Source organism: Lissotriton helveticus, chromosome 1_1, assembly GCF_964261635.1.
Source record: "Lissotriton helveticus chromosome 1_1, aLisHel1.1, whole genome shotgun sequence".
Lineage (NCBI taxonomy): Eukaryota > Metazoa > Chordata > Amphibia > Caudata > Salamandridae > Lissotriton > Lissotriton helveticus.
Window position 1 is genome coordinate 1,902,002,237 of NC_136057.1, and position 17,813 is coordinate 1,902,020,049.

Consider the following 17,813-nt stretch of genomic DNA (forward strand, 5'->3'; position numbering starts at 1 on the left):
TGTGTAGGTGTGTGTGTGTAGGTGTGTGTGTGTAGGTGTGTGTGTAGGTGTGTGTGTAGGTGTGTGTGTAGGTGTGTGTGTAGGTGTGTGTGTAGGTGTGTGTGTAGGTGTGTGTGTAGGTGTGTGTGCAGGTGTGTGTGTAGGTGTGTGTGTAGGTGTAGGTGTAGGTGTGTGTGTAGGTGTGTAGGTGTAGGTGTAGGTGTGTAGGTGTATGTGTGTGTAGGTGTATGTGTGTGTAGGTGTATGTGTGTGTAGGTGTGTGTGTGTGTAGGTGTGTGTGTGTGTAGGTGTGTGTGTAGGTGTGTGTGTGTGTAGGTGTGTGTGTAGGTGTGTGTGTAGGTGTGTGTGTAGGTGTGTGTGTAGGTGTGTGTGTAGGTGTGTGTGTAGGTGTGTGTGTGTAGGTGTGTGTGTAGGTGTGTAGGTGTGTGTGTAGGTGTGTGTGTGTAGGTGTGTGTAGGTGTGTGTGTGTAGGTGTGTGTGTGTAGGTGTAGGTGTGTGTGTGTGTGTGTGTAGGTGTGTGTGTGTAGGTGTGTGTGTGTAGGTGTGTGTGTGTAGGTGTGTGTGTGTAGGTGTGTGTGTAGGTGTGTGTGTAGGTGTGTGTGTGTAGGTGTGTGTGTAGGTGTGTGTGTAGGTGTGTGTGTAGGTGTGTGTGTAGGTGTGTGTGTAGGTGTGTGTGTAGGTGTGTGTGCAGGTGTGTGTGCAGGTGTGTGTGTAGGTGTGTGTGTAGGTGTAGGTGTAGGTGTAGGTGTGTGTGTAGGTGTGTAGGTGTAGGTGTAGGTGTGTAGGTGTATGTGTGTGTAGGTGTATGTGTGTGTAGGTGTATGTGTGTGTAGGTGTGTGTGTGTAGGTGTGTGTGTGTAGGTGTGTGTGTGTAGGTGTGTGTATGTGTGTGTATGTGTGTGTGTGTGTATGTGTGTGTATGTGTGTGTATGTGTGTGTATGTGTGTGTATGTGTGTGTATGTGTGTGTATGTGTGTGTATGTGTGTGTATGTGTGTATGTGTGTGTATGTGTGTGTATGTGTGTGTATGTGTGTGTGTATGTGTGTACGTATGTGTGTACGTATGTGGGGGTGTGTATGTGTGTGTATGTGGGGGTGTGGGGGGGTGTGGGGGGGTGTGTAGGTGTGTGTAGGTGTGTGTGTAGGTGTGTGTGTAGGTGTGTGTGTAGGTGTGTGTGTAGGTGTGTGTAGGTGTGTGTAGGTGTGTGTGCAGGTGTGTGTGCAGGTGTGTGTGCAGGTGTGTGTGCAGGTGTGTGTGCAGGTGTGTGTGCAGGTGTGTGTGCAGGTGTGTGTGCAGGTGTGTGTGTAGGTGTGTGTGTAGGTGTGTGTGTAGGTGTGTGTGTAGGTGTGTGTGCGTGTGTGTATGCGTGTGTGTGTATGCGTGTGTGTATGCGTGTGTGTGTATGCGTGTGTGTGTATGCGTGTGTGTGTATGTGTGTGTGTGTATGTGTGTGTGTATGTGTGTGTATGTGTGTGTGCGTGTGCGTGCGTGTGCGTGTGTGTGCGTGTGTGTGTATGTGTGTATGTGTATGTGTGTGAAAGTGTGTGTGAAAGTGTGTGTGTGTGTGTAGGTGTGTGTGTATGTGTGCGTGTGCGTGTGCGTGCATGTGTGCGTGCACGTCGTGTGCGTGTGGGGACACAGGCGGGTGGGTATATACGTGTGTGTGTATATACACGCGTGTGTGTATATATACACGTGTGTGTACATGCGATCAGTAGTCAAATAACAAGCATATCTCTCAACGATTATCCAAAGTGCGAACCTTCATCAGATGTAGAGGGGTGGAACTAACTTGTGAGGTGGAGGGTGCGGGATCTAGAATAATTAAGCAGCAAAATTCTTAAGCTGCAACATTGTTACAATTCAAGAAAAGCAGTCTGTGTGTGAACTGCAAAGCAGTATGCCTTTTGCAATGGTGTGCATTTAGTGTGAGATGTATTAAACAGATTTTTTAACATTCTCCTTCCTACAGTGACCTCTTGCATTGCTTAAACATTTAGTAAGCAATGACTACCACACTGATGCCCAGCATATATCGGACAAAACATTTTCCGATAAAAGCCCATGAAGTATCTGTGTTAACTTGTAGAGTAGGCAACAGCCAGGAGACTGTTCAGTTAATGCACAGCATAATGGACTTCAACAAATCATATTGTAATAACCCATATTGGTCATTGACTTCCCAAATAACGAATAGTTTTCTTACCTGTCGGTGTAGTTTTGCAGCTTGAAGATCTTTCTGGATTCACTATGCTGTGCATTATTCCGCGGTCTTGTGGTTGGGTCCGGATTCGTAGTCTTTTCTTTGTTTTTTTTTTTTTTTTTTTCTCTTTGCCCAGGTGGGCGTCGGCGTCACACCCCCTTTGGGTGTATTTCCGGTGACGTCGGCATGCTTCCTGCGGAAGCTCCCACTCTTGGGCGCCATCTTCGGGTTCTTTTTTTCCGTGTTTCTTTCGTTTCCGAAGTAATGGCAATGTTCTTCTTAGTTTGTATTTACCGCTTTGTATTTTCAAAGTCTATTCTTTAGTTAACCACCTCTTCTCTCTCCAGCCTCATCTTTCTGGCGGAGGCGGGTGGGTTCGCTAGTGAATCCAGAAAGATCTTCAAGCTGCAAAACTACACCGACAGGTAAGAAAACTATTCGTTTTGCAGCGTGAATCTTTCTGGATTCACTATGCTGTGCATAGATTTTGTAGCGGTTTCTCATCTCTGTGGCGGCTGGGTGGAAGATGAGCGTTGGGTGTTGAATATGTGCTGTAGCACCTTCTGTCCCACTTGAGCTTCCTTGTTCATTTGTATGTCCACACAGTAGTGCTTCGTGAACGTGTGCACCGAAGCCCATGTTGCCGCCAGGCATATGTCCTCTATGGGTGTGTTAGCCAGGAAGGCTATTGTAGCGCCCTTCTTCCTGGTGGAGTGGGCACGTGTCCCCTCAGCCAGTTCCTGTCCTGCCCGTTTGTGGCAGAGTTGGATTGTTTGTGCGATCCATCGTGCAATGGTCCTTTTGGTTACTGCTTTGCCCATGAAGCTGTTTGCGAAGGACACAAAAAACTGTTTCGTTTTCCTGTGCCCCTTTGTCCTTTCAATGTAGTGCATGACTGCCCTTCTGGCGTCCAGGGTGTGCAGAGCTCTCTCTGCGCTGGTTGTGGGTTTTTGGAAAAAACTCGGTATCTGTATAGACTGGTTCATGTGAAAATTGGATACCACCTTCGGCATGAAGTGTGGGTCAGTCCTCATCACAACTCTATCGTTGTGTATTTGTATGTATGGTTCTTGTAGCGTCAGCGCTTGAAGCTCGCTTACTCTGCGTAAGGACGTTATCGCAACCAGGAAGGCTGTTTTCATAGTTAGCATCTTTAGGGAGGCCTTGTGAAGTGGTTCAAAGGGCTCTTTCATGAGTTCCGTTAGGACTGTGTTCAAGTTCCATGCAGGTGGCGGCACCCGCTTGGGTGGTGCGATCCTTTTCGCTCCTTCTAGGAATCTCTTCACCACCTGTGATGTGAAGAAGCTCCTGCACGTTTCTCCCCTTGTGTAGGCTACTATCGCTGCCAAGTGAACTCTTAACGAGGATGAGCTAAGGTTCTTCTCCAGTAAGTGCGTCAGGTACCTTAGCACTGTGGAGTCCCTCTTCATCTTATTGTGGAGTCTTTCCTGTCTGCACCATATTGTGAATCTTTTCCATTTCGCAACGTAGCACTTTCGAGTGCTGGGCCTTCGTGCCTCCCGAAGTACCCTCAGGGTGCTTTCTGGTAGTCTCAAATGTGCGAACTCTATGTCCTCAGGAGCCACGCTACTAGGCTCATGCTCTCTGGCTCTGGATGCAGTACCTCTCCGTTCTGCATGGACAGTAGATCTTTCCTCCTGCTGAATCTGTGGGGTGCACACTGTGTCATCTCCATGATCTGCGAGTACCAGGTCTGCCTCGCCCACTGCGGTGCGACCAGTATCAGTGTCATGTTGCTCGCTCTGCACTTGCTCAGTACTCTGTGCATCAGTGGTATCGGGGGAAAGGCGTAGGCAAATGTCCTTGACCAATCTATCCATAGGGCATTCCCCAGTGTCCCCTCCTCGGGCTGCCTGGATGCGAAGTTTTGGCATTTTGCATTCTGGCGTGTGGCAAACAGGTCCACCGATGGTGTCCCCCACCTGTCGAACAGGTATCTTGTCTCCTGAGCATTGAGCTCCCACTCGTGGGATGCCGATGTCTGCCTGCTGAGCCAATCGGCTTGTATGTTGTCCTTCCCTGGTAGGTGTATGGCTAGCAGGTCTATCTTGAGAGGGATGGCCCATCTCCATATCTCCTGCGCCAGCGTTGAAAGCGGTGCGGACTGTGTGCCCCCCTGCTTGTTGATGTAGAACATCGCAGTGGTGTTGTCTGTTTGTATCAATACCTTGTGCTTGTACAGTCTTGTTTGAAAGGCCTTCAGTGCAAGGAAGATTGTCTTCAATTCTAAGTAATTGATGTGCTTTGTGGCATCCGTCGGTGTCCACAGTCCCCTCACCTTGAGCTCCTCCATGTGAGCGCCCCATCCCTTCAGGGATGCGTCTGTGGTGATGGTCACTGTTGGCGTTGGGGGCGTTAGAGGCTTTCCCCTTGCTATGTTCTCCATGGTCCACCATGTCATCTCCTTCTGCACTGCGTGCGTTACAACCACTAGATCCTCCCAACTGCCTGTAGCTTGTGACCATTGCTCCTGTAGCCATTCTTGAATGGGTCTCATGTGGAGTCGTACATTCGGTACCAGGTGGATGCATGATGCCATCATCCCCATGATCTTGCTCGCCGTCCTCACTGTCCGAGCTTGTCCCTTCCGGTAGAGGCGAGTTTCCTTCACCAGCGCCCTCGCCCTCTTCTCGCTGGGGAACACCTTGCCCTGTAAGGTGTTGATCTGTGCTCCCAGGAAGATCTTCACTTGTTCCGGCTCCATTGATGATTTCTTCCAATGGATGGAGAACCCCAGGTTTATGAGCGTGCTGGTCACTGTATGTGCGTGCAGCTTGCATTTCTGGTATGAGTTTGCTTTCACCAGCCAGTCGTCCAGGTAAGGGTATACATGTATTCCCTGCCTTCTTAGGTGCGCTGCGACTGCTGCGAGGCACTTTGTGAAAACTCTTGGTGCCGATTTTAGACCGAAGGCCAGTGTCGTGAACTGGTAGTGGCTTTCTCCGACGGTGAACCTGAGCATGTGCTTGTGCTTCCTGTTCATTGGGATGTGCAGGTATGCGTCTTTGAGGTCTATAGTGACCATGAAGTCCCCGGTCTGCAACTGTGGGAGCACCTCTTGCAGGGAGGTCATTTTGAATTTTTGCGTTCTTATGAATTTGTTCACGAACCGTAAATCGAGAATGGGCCTCATTGTCTCGTCTACTTTTGGTACCAGGAAGTATGTTGAGTATACTCCTGTGTTTCTTTCCTTGAAGGGTACCCTTTCTATGGCCTGCTTCTGCAGGAGTTCTTTTGCTTCTTCCTGAAGGCACTGCAGCTGCTTGCTTGCTAGCGGCTTTCTTCTTGGTTTTCTGCTTGTTGGCCTCGCCTCCAACTCTATGCAGTATCCGAATTGGATAATGTTGAGGATCCATTTGTCTGATGTGATTCCTCTCCACTCCTGGAGGTGGAATCTTAATCTTCCTCCCACTGGTGTCCTGTGGTCGTAGGTGTCTAGTTTGTCTTGACCCATCTGTACGTGCTGCCCCCTGGGATCTTTTTTGTGGGTGGGCACACGGATTTTTTTGAAGTCACTTGGAGGTGGGCTGCTGGCCCCCTCTTCTATTTTGTCCCCGTCCATTTCTCCCTCGAAAGGACTGGCCTCTTTGTTGGTACTGCCAGGGCTGTTTCTGATGGCCCTGCTGACCCTGCGAGTCTGCCTGGTGCGTTTGCTGGAAAGCCTGGTGTGATGTACCTGGCTGGTTTCCGCCTCTTCCGCCGGGCCTCCGTGACGGGGTGCCCCTCTTGTTCCCTCTGAACTGCAATGCTCCCATGGATCTTGCTGTTTCGTTATCCTTCTTAAGTTGGCTGAGTTGCTCATCAACTGTTTGTCCGAAAAGCGTACTGCCGTTGAATGGTGTGTTCAGGATGCTGTGTTGCACCTCCGGTTTGAAACCGGATATCCTGAGCCAGGCGTGTCTCCTTTCCGTGACGCCCATCATCATGAGCCTGCTGGCGGTGTCTGCCCCATCCAGGGCCGTCTTAAGGCAAGAATTTGCAGCATTCTTCCCCTCTTCAATTAGCTTTTCGGCTTTCTGCTTGGCATCCTGGGGCAAGTCCTTCACCAACTGCCCCAGTCCCTCCATGATTTGGTACATGTGTCTGTTTACCAGGGCGTTGGAATTAGCCATGCGCCAGTGGGTCGCGGCATTCCGTTCGATCCTTCTGCCCACCAGATCCATCCTTTTGCTCTCTTTATCCGGTGGCGGGCCCGAGGTAGTGGGTACGTTAGCCCTCCTCCTTGCTGTGGCCGTGATAATGGAGTCTGCGGAGACCGTGCCCTGAATGTAGGCCGGGTCCTTTGCGGCATGCTTGTACTTCTTCTCAGTTCTGGGAGTTACTGCCTTGCATGTTGCGGGCTCCCTGAAAGCTTCCTTCCCCTGAGCCAAGACGCTCTCGAGCATCGGGAGGAACTGGCTCCTCGTTTGTGTTGGGAGCAATGTTTCCAGAAGGAAGTCTGCTTTCTGCTTCTCTTCGTCGAGCTTGAGCTTGAAAGCTGCTGCGGCAGATTGTATCACCGCGTTGTAGGCCCCGATGTCGTCCGGCGGCGAGGGCCTCGAGGGGTAGGTGTCGACCACCTCCTCCGGGCTGTCGGTGTCGACATCGATGTAATCTACCTCCTGAAGGTCATAGGGCGCCGACTCTGTGTCTGTCCTGCCCTCATCTTCCTCCCCATAGCTGTAGCTCTCGTGGGGATTCTCGTACTCCTCCTGGTCGTCGAACACCTCGACGTCCTGGTCTTGCTCGGTGACTTCGGCGACCTCTTCTTCTTCCTCCTCGACCGCCTCCAGCACTGGTGGCTTGGTCTTGTGAGGGATCGTGAAGGCCTTCATCCTTGCGTCGAAATCTTTTTTCCGCTGCATGAAGTTCTCCATTTCTGCCTCGAGGCGCCTTCTTTTCTTTTCCATCTCGGCCGCGTGTTCCGCGTCGGATGGTTCCGCCGCTCTCTTCGACGGATGGCTCGTCGCCGTGCCTCTCGGAGTCGAAGTTTTCGACGTCGAACCGGATATCGGGTCTCTGGTCGTCGTCGACAGTTTCGGGTCTTTCTCCCTCGTCGATCGATCCTTTTCGGGGACGATTTTCGACGTCTTCTGCTGATCAGCAGCTCTCGGCGCCGGGGACTCCTTCTCTGAGGATCCGCTGGGCCTGGGAGTAGTCGCGGACGCCGCCTTTTTTGGCGTCGGCGCTTTCGGGGTCTTGCCCTCGATTTTTCGAGACTCAGAGTCTCTCGGGTTCTTGGGGGCCGAAGAGTCTCCTACCTTGTCAGAAGTCTTCGTGTAATCGGTCTCTACGACCGTGTAGCTGTCGTCTTCGGCGGCAGCGTTGTCTTCTTCCTCGGAGGACATCCCCAGCTCCTAGAGCGACGGGGTCGGGGCCTTCCCCTGCAGGGCGGCGTGTGCTACCCTCTGCCTCTCTCTCACACGAAGGGTCTTCGGGGTGAAGGCGGAACAGGCGTTGCAGTCTCCGCTTTCGTGGTCCACCGGTAGGCAAAGGTTGCATACCGGGTGCTGGTCCTTCTGCGCGTACTTGTGGTGGCAGTTACGGCAGAACTTGAACGGCGTGTTGTCCATCCTCGAGCGTCCAGGGCCTCTCTGGTCGCGTGTTCGTCGACGGTCGTCGAAGATCTGGATGGAAAACGCCTTATCTTTGCTTGTCTTTCGTCGGTGAAGTCCCCTGGAGTCTTCAGATGACTTCTCCTCGTCTTTTCTGTATTTTCTTTCTTCTTTCTCCAAAAATGTCTGGAGCCCAAACGGGAACGATCCAGACCCGACCGCGGAAAAAAAGAATCTGAAGATGGCGCCCAAGAGTGGGAGCTTCCGCAGGAAGCATGCCGACGTCACCGGAAATACACCCAAAGGGGGTGTGACGCCGACGCCCACCTGGGCAAAGAGAAAAAAAAAAAAAAAAAAACAAAGAAAAGACTACGAATCCGGACCCAACCACAAGACCGCGGAATAATGCACAGCATAGTGAATCCAGAAAGATTCACGCTGCAAAACTGCAAGCTTGGGACGCCAGGAATTGGTGTGGCTTTATAGGCTTAGTCTTGCCTATGTAGCACATTAAAAAAATTTGTAGCGAAGTAAGTAATGCCCAGTATCTCCATAGGGGATATGCTGGAAAGCCTGCAAAGAAAGACCAAATATATGACGATCAATGACATGGATATGAAGTGCAGCATCGTGTCCAGCATCGGTCGGAAACCAAATTCCATTGACAGTGAATGAATCAATACAAGTCCCATCCGGTTTGCGTTTCCCCTGTTACCATAGTCACAGTGAGACTGGATCTGCAAAATATCTGCATGCACATATTCTGTGGTATTCACCAGCAGACTACAGGCTCAGCAGTTTGGCACATCCGATCTAGATTAAAACATTGTGCATTCCATCAAAACTGCAACGCCAGACCATCAGGAACATCTTTGGTCAAACCACAACTACATATTAATAAATACATAAATTATAATAATGCTAATAATGCAATTTCTAAAGCGCACAGCTACCTCGAATGAGGTGTCCCAGCACTAGGTATCGTGTCCACCCACCTCAATGCAGTTATCAAACCCCCTACATCCTGGGCTAAAAATACAGGTTTTAAGTTTCTTCCTGAACAGGCCTTCAGACTGGGCCTGGCAAACTGCTAGGGGCAGAGCATTCCACAATTTAGGTGCCAGGTAGTCGAATGTTAGACGGGGACCTGGAGGGTCGGCCGAGCACAAGGGGAGAGGCCTCCGGTGAGGGCCGTCCCCAGCGATCGTACAGACAAGTAACTTCCCCCCCACAGATGGACACCACACGAAGATCAGATTAACACCTTTTATAGGCAGCTCTTGAAGTAAGGTAGTACGATACAATGAGATCAGGACACAATGATCCTCTCAATTCTAGTCTCTATTAGGGAAGGGGGTAGCGGGACAGTCTTGGTACCCGTAGGTACGGCGGTGGAACGGTGATAGCTCACAATCCTAGAGCTCGGTGTTCGGACGGGTCAGACCGCGGCAGCGCCAGCAGGTCCCGAAGAGGTCGTAGGTGGCAACGGGCCGCGGCAGCGCCAGCAGGTCCCAACGAGGATGAAGGTTACAACGGGCCGCGGCAGCGCCAGCAGGTCCCACGGGGATGAAGGTTGCAACGGGCCGCGGCAGCGCCAGCAGGTCCCACGAGGATGAAGGTGACAACGGGCCGCGGCAGCGCCAGCAGGTCCCACGAGGATGAGGGTTGCAGAAGGCCGCGGCAGCGCCAGCAGGCAGGACAATAGTTCACAAGGCAGGGCTGCGGCAGCGCCAGCAGTCCGTCAAGGATGAGTTCGTCGCGGTGTCTCGACTCCAGGATACAACTGCCTTCCTGTTCTGGGGCTGCCTCAGTTATAGGTCTGGCACTCTTTGATGTTCGGACCCTCGCTCTTGGAGGTCGGGAGGTCCGGGATGAGGGAGTCCAGACACCCAGCAGGGGGGTGGAGCCAGCGCCCGGGGAGGCTGGGGGTGATCGGCACCTGGCGGGAGAGAGCCATCGACACCTCTTACTCCCATTGACCTGCCAAGTGGTCCGTTCACCTCCTGGGTGGAGGGTGGTGCCGGGATGTCGGGACCTGGCCAGGCCCGGGGTTGGGGTCGAGCTGAGGCCTCGTGGCGCAGTGTCTAAGATGGCGGCTGGCCCGGGCAAGGGTGCTGACGGTGGCCCAGGCCAGGGACACAGGGATTCCCAGGAGCAGACGTCCCATGGGGGACGGGTTGGGGGTTGCTTCTGCGGGTAGTACCTGGAAGGCCGGTACCAGGGCCCTGTCATGCGGGGAGGGAGCGAGCCCTTCATGGGGCCTGTCCAACATGCGTCCCCCCCAGCTGAAGGCGGGGAGAGTCACCCATCCTCTTGGGGACTTTCCTCGTCGAGGCGTAAAAAGCGGGACAGGCCGTCTGCGTTGGCGTGGTCTTGACCAGGGCGATGCTCTACAGTGAAGTCCATCCCCTGCAGGGAGATGGACCATCGCAATAGTTTGGGGTTCTCCCCCCGCATTTGCATGAGCCATTGCAGGGGCCGATCTGTTTGTACCCGGAAGTGGGTTCCGAAGAGGTAAGGCCAGAGCTTCTTGAGGGCCCATACTACTGCGAAGGCCTCTCGCTCAATGGTGCTCCAGCGCTGTTCTCGGGGCAGTAGGCGTCTGCTGATGAAGGCCACTGGTTGGTCGACTCCTTCGGGGTTCAGTTGGGAGAGGACGGCCCCAATACCATGGTCGGAGGCATCGGTCTGAACGATGAACTCGCGGCTGTAGTCGGGGGCCTGGAGCACAGGAGCGGTGCACATGGCGGCCTTCAGCTTCTCGAAGGCCGCTTGACAGTCGGGAGTCCAGTTGACTCTTTGTGGGTGGTTCTTAGACGTGAGTTCCGTGAGGGGCCCCACAATGCTGCCATAGTCCTTCACGAACCGACGGTAGTATCCGGTGAGCCCCAGGAAGGCTCGGACCTCGGTCTGTGTTTCGGGGGGTTGCCAGGACTGAATGGCAGCTACCTTGAGTTGGAGGGGGGCCACCAGACCGCTCCCCACTTGGTGTCCGAGGTAGGTCACGGACCCCTGGCCGATTTGGCACTTGCTGGCCTTTATGGTGAGGCCGGCCTGTTGGAGGGCCTGCAGGACCTCTCGGAGGTGGTGGAGGTGGTCTGTCCAGTGGCGGCTGTATACCGCGATGTCGTCCAGGTAGGCGGCGCTGAATTCCTCGAGGCCCGCCAATACCTGGTTCACCAGTCTTTGAAAAGTGGCTGGAGCGTTCTTCATGCCGAATGGCATCACTCTGAAATGGTAGTGCCCATCCGGGGTGGAGAAAGCGGAACGTTCTTGGGCCCTGGGGGTGAGGCCGATCTGCCAGTAGCCCGCTGTCAGGTCGAAGATGCTTAGGTAGCGGGCTGCCCCCATGCGGTCGACTAGTTCATCTGCTCGGGGGATAGGGTGAGCGTCGGTTCGGGTGACCGCGTTCAGACCCCGATAGTCGATGCAGAATCGGAGCTCAGGTGTGGTGCCCGGGGCCGCGGCCTTGGGGACCAGGACGACCGGGCTGGCCCAGGGACTGTCCGAAGGTTCGATGACCCCGAGGGCGAGCATCTTGGAGACTTCTTCTTGGATGCATGTACGTACCCAATCCGGTACTCGGTACGCCCGGTGTCGGACAGGAGGACTGTCCCCAGTGTCCACGTCGTGCAGGCACCAGGAGGTGACTCCGGGTGCGAGGGAGAACAGGTTTGCGAACGGCAGCAGGAGGGCCCGACAATCTTGACGCTGCTCTGGGGTCAGGGCCTCGGAGAGTCGGACCCCGTCCACCGAACCATCTCTTTCACGGGTCCTCAGTAGGTCAGGGAGGGGCTCGGAGTCTCCTTCTGCGCCACTGTCGGTAGCCATCAGCAGGCTGAGCTCTGAGCGCACGAAGTGGGGCTTGAGTCTGTTGGCGTGGAGAACCCGGAGGGGGTTCCGGGGGGACTCCAGGTCGATGAGATAGGTGACGGGACTCTTGCGCTCGATCACCTTGAAGGGCCCTGTCCATTTGTCCTGCAAGGCACACGGTTCGATGGGGGACATCACCCATACCTGCTGACCCGGTTCAAACTCGATGGAGGAGGCATGTTGATCGTACCACTTCTTCATGTCCTCTTGACTGGCCTCCAGATTGGCTTTGGCGATCTCCCTGAATTTCCGGGTCTGGTTGCGGAGGGTCAGGAGGTACTTGTAGACGTCTGGAGGGGATTTTAGGGGGGCCATTTCCCATTCCTCCTTCACTAGGCTGAGAGGCCCGCGAACGGGGTGTCCGTACAGGAGTTCGAAGGGGCTGAAGCCGAGGGACTTCTGGGGGACTTCTCGGTAGGCGAAGAGGAGGCACGGTAGTAGCACGTCCCACTGGCGGCGTAGGGGTTCTTCTAGCCCCATGATCATCCCCTTGAGAGTGCGGTTGAATCGCTCGACCAGTCCGTTTCCCTGGGGGTGATAGGGGGTTGTGAATCGGTAAGTGACCCCGCACTGCTGCCAGAGGGATTTCATATACTTTGAAATAAAGTTCGTGCCCCTGTCACTGACGACTTCCCGGGGGAAGCCCACTCGAGAAAAGATCCCCATTAAGGCTCGACCCACTACTGGGGCTGTTATAGTACGAAGGGGGACCGCTTCAGGATAGCGTGTGGCGTGGTCCACCAGGACCAGGATGAAGCGATGCCCTTGTGCTGTTCGGGGGTCCAGGGGCCCCACAATGTCTATTCCCACCCTTTCGTACGGGGTGGTCACCACGGGGAATGGTTGTAGGGGTGCCTTGAGTTTGCGGCCGCTCTTCCCGCTGGCCTGGCAGGTCGGGCAGGACCGGCAGTGGTTGGAGACGTCATTTCTCATTTTGGGCCAAAAAAAGTGAGTCACCAGGCGGTGGTAGGTTTTGTCTTGCCCCAGGTGCCCAGCCAGGGGGACATCATGGGACAAGTTCAACAGGAAGTCTCTGAAGTGGAGGGGCACCACCAGCACTCGACCGGCCCCCAGCTCTGCGATTCTCTGCTCGCTGTACAAGAGATCATTGTCCCAATAAACCCAGTGGGCCCCGGTGGTGTCTCCTTGGCCCTGGGCGAGCGCTTGCTGTCGCAGTCCCTCGAGGGAGGGACAGGTCTTTTGCTCCTGCCGGAATTGTTCTTGGGTGGGCCCCCCTTCTTGACGCCACTGAGCCAGGTCGGGAAGTTCGGGGGGCTGTGCGGACCCCTCTGGGGTTGGTTCCGGGTGGTCGGTATGGATGGAGTCGTCTTCGGGAGCGATCGGGGGGAGGAGGTGCTGACCATTTGGGTTCTTCCGGTCTAGGGATGGTGCGGGTGGCCATGGACCGGGTGGTCACGCACGCCCAGTCCGGGAGACCCAACATCCCCAGATGCTCTCTTCTTTCAACAGCTGCCCACGGGGAGCTCTCGAGATCGTTCCCCAGGAGGCAGTCCACGGGGGCATCGTCGTGGACAGTTACTTTTAGCATGCCGGACACTCCTCCCCATTCGAAGGGGACGCAGGCCATCCGACACAGGCTCTCCGAATTGTCTGCTGATCGGACGGGGCAAAGAACGTTTGGCAGGATTTGTTCTGGGGTCACCAGGTGACAACGGACGGCCTTCACACTGGCCCCGGTGTCACGCAGGGCTTCGGCCTTGCGCCCATTTATGCTCACCCATTGGCTGTACTTCCGAGTGTTGGCTGGCAGGGGAGTCCGCGGGACCATGTCTCTTCCCCCTAGGCAGGCCAGGGTCATGGCGGCAGGTTCCCACTCGAACTGCTCCGACTCGTATGCTTCAGTGTCTTCGGAGACTTGTTCTTCTCCTAGGACGGCGGCCGCCACCTGGCGGGGCCCGGGGGTCTGGTTCTTTGGGCAGGTCGGGTCACTGGCATAGTGGCCGACTCGCTGGCATCGGTGACACGTAACGTTGGCTCGGAACCCCGGGCGCATCGGGGGGTTTACCCGGCCGGCTGGGGGCGGGGTGGTGTTAGCGGGAGTGACCGGGACAGCGTCTCTGCCACGGCCCTCCTCCTCCTCGGGGACGATGATGACCTTGGTTGGATCTGTTCTGCTCATTCGGCCCACTCCGGGCCACTCGGGTGCTCTCCCACCGGTCCGCCTCGGTGGCGAGCTGCCGTGGTTCAGTCAATTTACTGTCGAGGAGGTGCTGCCTGAGCTCGACGAAACAGTTGTTGGAGAGGTGCTCCCACACAATGAGATTGAAGAGTTGTTCGTAGGTGGTTACGTTGTTACCCTTGATCCACCCCTCGAAGGCTCGGCTGAAATAGTTTACGTACTCCAACCAAGTTGTACCTGGGATCCGGGTGCAGTTGCGGAACCTCTGGCGGTACATTTCGGGCGTAAGCCCATATCGGCTGAGGAGGGCGGCCTTCATGTGGTCATAGGACGTCATTTGATGGTCCGGAAGCTGCAGCAGGGCATCACGGCCCTCATTGACGAATCTTCCCCATAGCCCAGCTCCCCAGTCACTTCGAGCGATCCGGTGGGCCGTCATGGCGATCTCGTAGGCCTTGAACCACTGCTGTATGTCGTCGTTCCGGTGGTATTCTCGGACCACATCCTTGGGGATGTGGACCTTCTGTTCGGTAGTACCCGGGGAGCGTGGTGGCTCGGGCACCCCTAGGTTTGTGTTCAGTTTGCGTATTTCTATCTCTGCTAGTTTGCACTTGTGTTCGTATGCCAGTCTTTTTTCTTCGAGATCCCTCTGTCTGTTTTTCCTCTCGCTCTTCTCTGAGCCGTAAGTGTTCTAAGTTTATTTTCTGTTCCGCCAGCTTCAATTCTCCGTCTAATTTGAGCCGTGCCAAGTCCAGCTCGTGTAGTCTATTTTTTTCCCGCTCCTGGATCTCTTCTCGGGAGGGACCTGTTCTCCGTTCTTCCGTCAGGGTGGTGTTGACTTCCGGGGCTTCGAGGTCCCGGGGTGTGGCGGTATTCGTCTCTGTCCAGGCCTCTAGGGCGTTTTTGAAGTCTTCTTTTGTGCTTAGCCCGGTGGTAGCAATGCCTAAGTCCATGCAAAATTGTTTTAGCTCTCGGTGGCTGTATTCCTCCAGCTTTTCCATCTGGAACTTCTCTGCCGATCCGCTCTCTTTGGTCGTCATTGTGGTTTAGTCGTAGGGTGAGTTACTATCTGTACGGTACGCGTTGGTTCGGATCGCGCTGCTGGCCACCAATGTTAGACGGGGACCTGGAGGGTCGGCCGAGCACAAGGGGAGAGGCCTCCGGTGAGGGCCGTCCCCAGCGATCGTACAGACAAGTAACTTCCCCCCCACAGATGGACACCACACGAAGATCAGATTAACACCTTTTATAGGCAGCTCTTGAAGTAAGGTAGTACGATACAATGAGATCAGGACACGATGATCCTCTCAATTCTAGTCTCTATTAGGGAAGGGGGTAGCGGGACAGTCTTGGTACCCGTAGGTACGGCGGTGGAACGGTGATAGCTCACAATCCTCGAGCTCGGTGTTCGGACGGGTCAGACCGCGGCAGCGCCAGCAGGTCCCGAAGAGGTCGTAGGTGGCAACGGGCCGCGGCAGCGCCAGCAGGTCCCAACAAGGATGAAGGTTACAACGGGCCGCGGCAGCGCCAGCAGGTCCCACGAGGATGAAGGTTGCAACGGGCCGCGGCAGCGCCAGCAGGTCCCACGAGGATGAAGGTGACAACGGGCCGCGGCAGCGCCAGCAGGTCCCACGAGGATGAGGGTTGCAGAAGGCCGCGGCAGCGCCAGCAGGCAGGACAATAGTTCACAAGGCAGGGCTGCGGCAGCGCCAGCAGTCCGTCAAGGATGAGTTCGTCGCGGTGTCTCTCGACTCCAGGATACAACTGCCTTCCTGTTCTGGGGCTGCCTCAGTTATAGGTCTGGCACTCTTTGATGTCCGGACCCTCGCTCTTGGAGGTCGGGAGGTCCGGGATGAGAGAGTCCAGACACCCAGCAGGGGGGTGGAGCCAGCGCCCGGGGAGGCTGGGGGTGATCGGCACCTGGCGGGAGAGAGCCAGCGACACCTCTTACTCCCATTGACCTGCCAAGTGGTCCGTTCACCTCCTGGGTGGAGGGTGGTGCCGGGATGTCGGGACCTGGCCAGGCCCGGGGTTGGGGTCGAGCTGAGGCCACGCGGCCTCGTGGCGCAGTGTCTAAGATGGCGGCTGGCCCGGGCAAGGGTGCTGACAGTGGCCCAGGCCAGGGACACAGGGATTCCCAGGAGCAGACGTCCCATGGGGGACGGGTTGGGGGTTGCTTCTACGGGTAGTACCTGGAAGGCCGGTACCAGGGCCCTGTCATGCGGGGAGGGAGCGAGCCCTTCATGGGGCCTGTCCAACATCGAATGAGCTCCCGTCCACACGCACCCTCTTGACCCTGGAACAATAGCCAGCATCTCCCCTGGCGACCTATGGTTCCTCGGCAGTACAATAGCTCTGACAAACGGTTGCAAATATCGCTGGCTTTTGTTGTTCGGGCTTAGTAAAAGGTAGCACAGACTTTAAATAAGGATCTGTCTCTTACTGGGAGCCAGTAAAGCTGCTTGAGCGCAGCCTTCACTGACACACGCCTTGGGCAAATTCAGTATGAGCTGGGCCGTAGCACTCTGCAGTGTTGATCCTGTCATGTGTTCCTCCAAGATACAGGACATTACAGTAGTCAAGCCCTAACACCATCAAGCCCTTAGCACCAAGTCCGAAGCACATTACTGTCGAAAGACAGTTTTTCATCCACCCAAATGCCGAGATTCTTGACTTTGGGTTCGGAGTCAGGTACTATACCCAGTTCCTTCAGCCACCATTCAGTTGACCAGATATTTGAATGGTTGCCCAAGGAAAGAATCTCTATCTTTCCAGCGTTGAGCTGTAATATACATTTATGCACATCAAAACAACCACGGTAAGACAACTAAGGCCAGAGGAGCAACTCTGGATTACATGGAATATTGCATGCTAGCATTTCAGCTACATTCAATGCCCCTAATTACACCTGTTGCTCATTTTTTGTGTTCAAATATTTGATGTGGTCTTCAGTGTCCCCCCTTTTTAGATCATCACAGCAAATAAGGATTGGGGAGTTCCTAAATGCTGAGCAGACAAGGACTTCAATGTTATTGCACATCTACTCTATTACTTAATGATCTGGTGGTGGCCCCTTATTGGATGTCAAGTTAAATGTAAGAAATAACTAAATATTATATGTATAATTCCAGAGGAGCAGGTTAAAGATTTACCACTGCCCTTGGAGCGACTGCTTTTGCAGTCACTGGCATTTAATCCGCTAGTAAAATACAGTTGCAAATATAGATTAATAGCACCACTTGTGTCATGAGGGATTTAATGTTTGAAGTAGCAAGATTTTTCTGTCTCAAGTTGGAACCCAAATAACGGCAGAAAAAGAGTCATCATTTTTGCTTGAGTAGAAAGCATTTGCACACTTCTTTTTTCATCAGGCACGAGTTCAGGAAGGGAATCAAAGGCAGCATTGATTTCTCAGCTCAAGCACCATTTTTGACATTTATCTGGAATGCCTAATCGTTTCTATCACACTTTTTGCCACATTTCAGTGGCAAAAAGCACTTCATATGTTTCAATTAAAAAGCGCAGCGATCTTTTTTTTGGAATTTTGAACCAGATGCCTCTAGGATTCCCACCGATGTCTTTGGCCTTAACGGCCTATTTGTTTTGGGCACAGAAAACAAGAGTAGCTTCAGTAAATTAAGTTAAAACCTGCCTCAGTTGATTCACAACATGGTACCATTTCTGGATACCCTCCAAATATAAAATCTAGTGTGCCTATGCTACCTCTGTCTGCTCCTTTCTTGAGGTTATGCCATTAGTGCAAAAGCATACCTACGGCTACCTCTGCTTCCAAAGGTAGGACTCTCAAATTGGATAGATGCCACAACATAAAATGACCAGCCTGTTTTCAGTCACTTGTGACTCGCAGTAATTCACAGCTGAAACCCTCCAATAAGGCCAGTTGCTGATGTGTTTTCTGCAACAGAAGTAAAAGCTTCAAGGACACAAAGTGCGATTGAACTCTGACAAAGCAGTACAGAACTTATCACCCGTGTGTGCAACTGTTGACAGTTCGGCCTCATAGCAATGCAGTAGATGCAG

The 17,813-nt window shown here is 54.0% G+C and overlaps 1 protein-coding gene across 3 annotated transcripts in view; it reads right to left on the reverse strand.

The window, feature by feature from the left end:
• PRRC2C (proline rich coiled-coil 2C) overlaps window positions 1–17,813 on the reverse strand; it is a 1,522,187-nt gene that overhangs the window by 1,377,376 nt on the left and 126,998 nt on the right. The window lies entirely within an intron of this gene.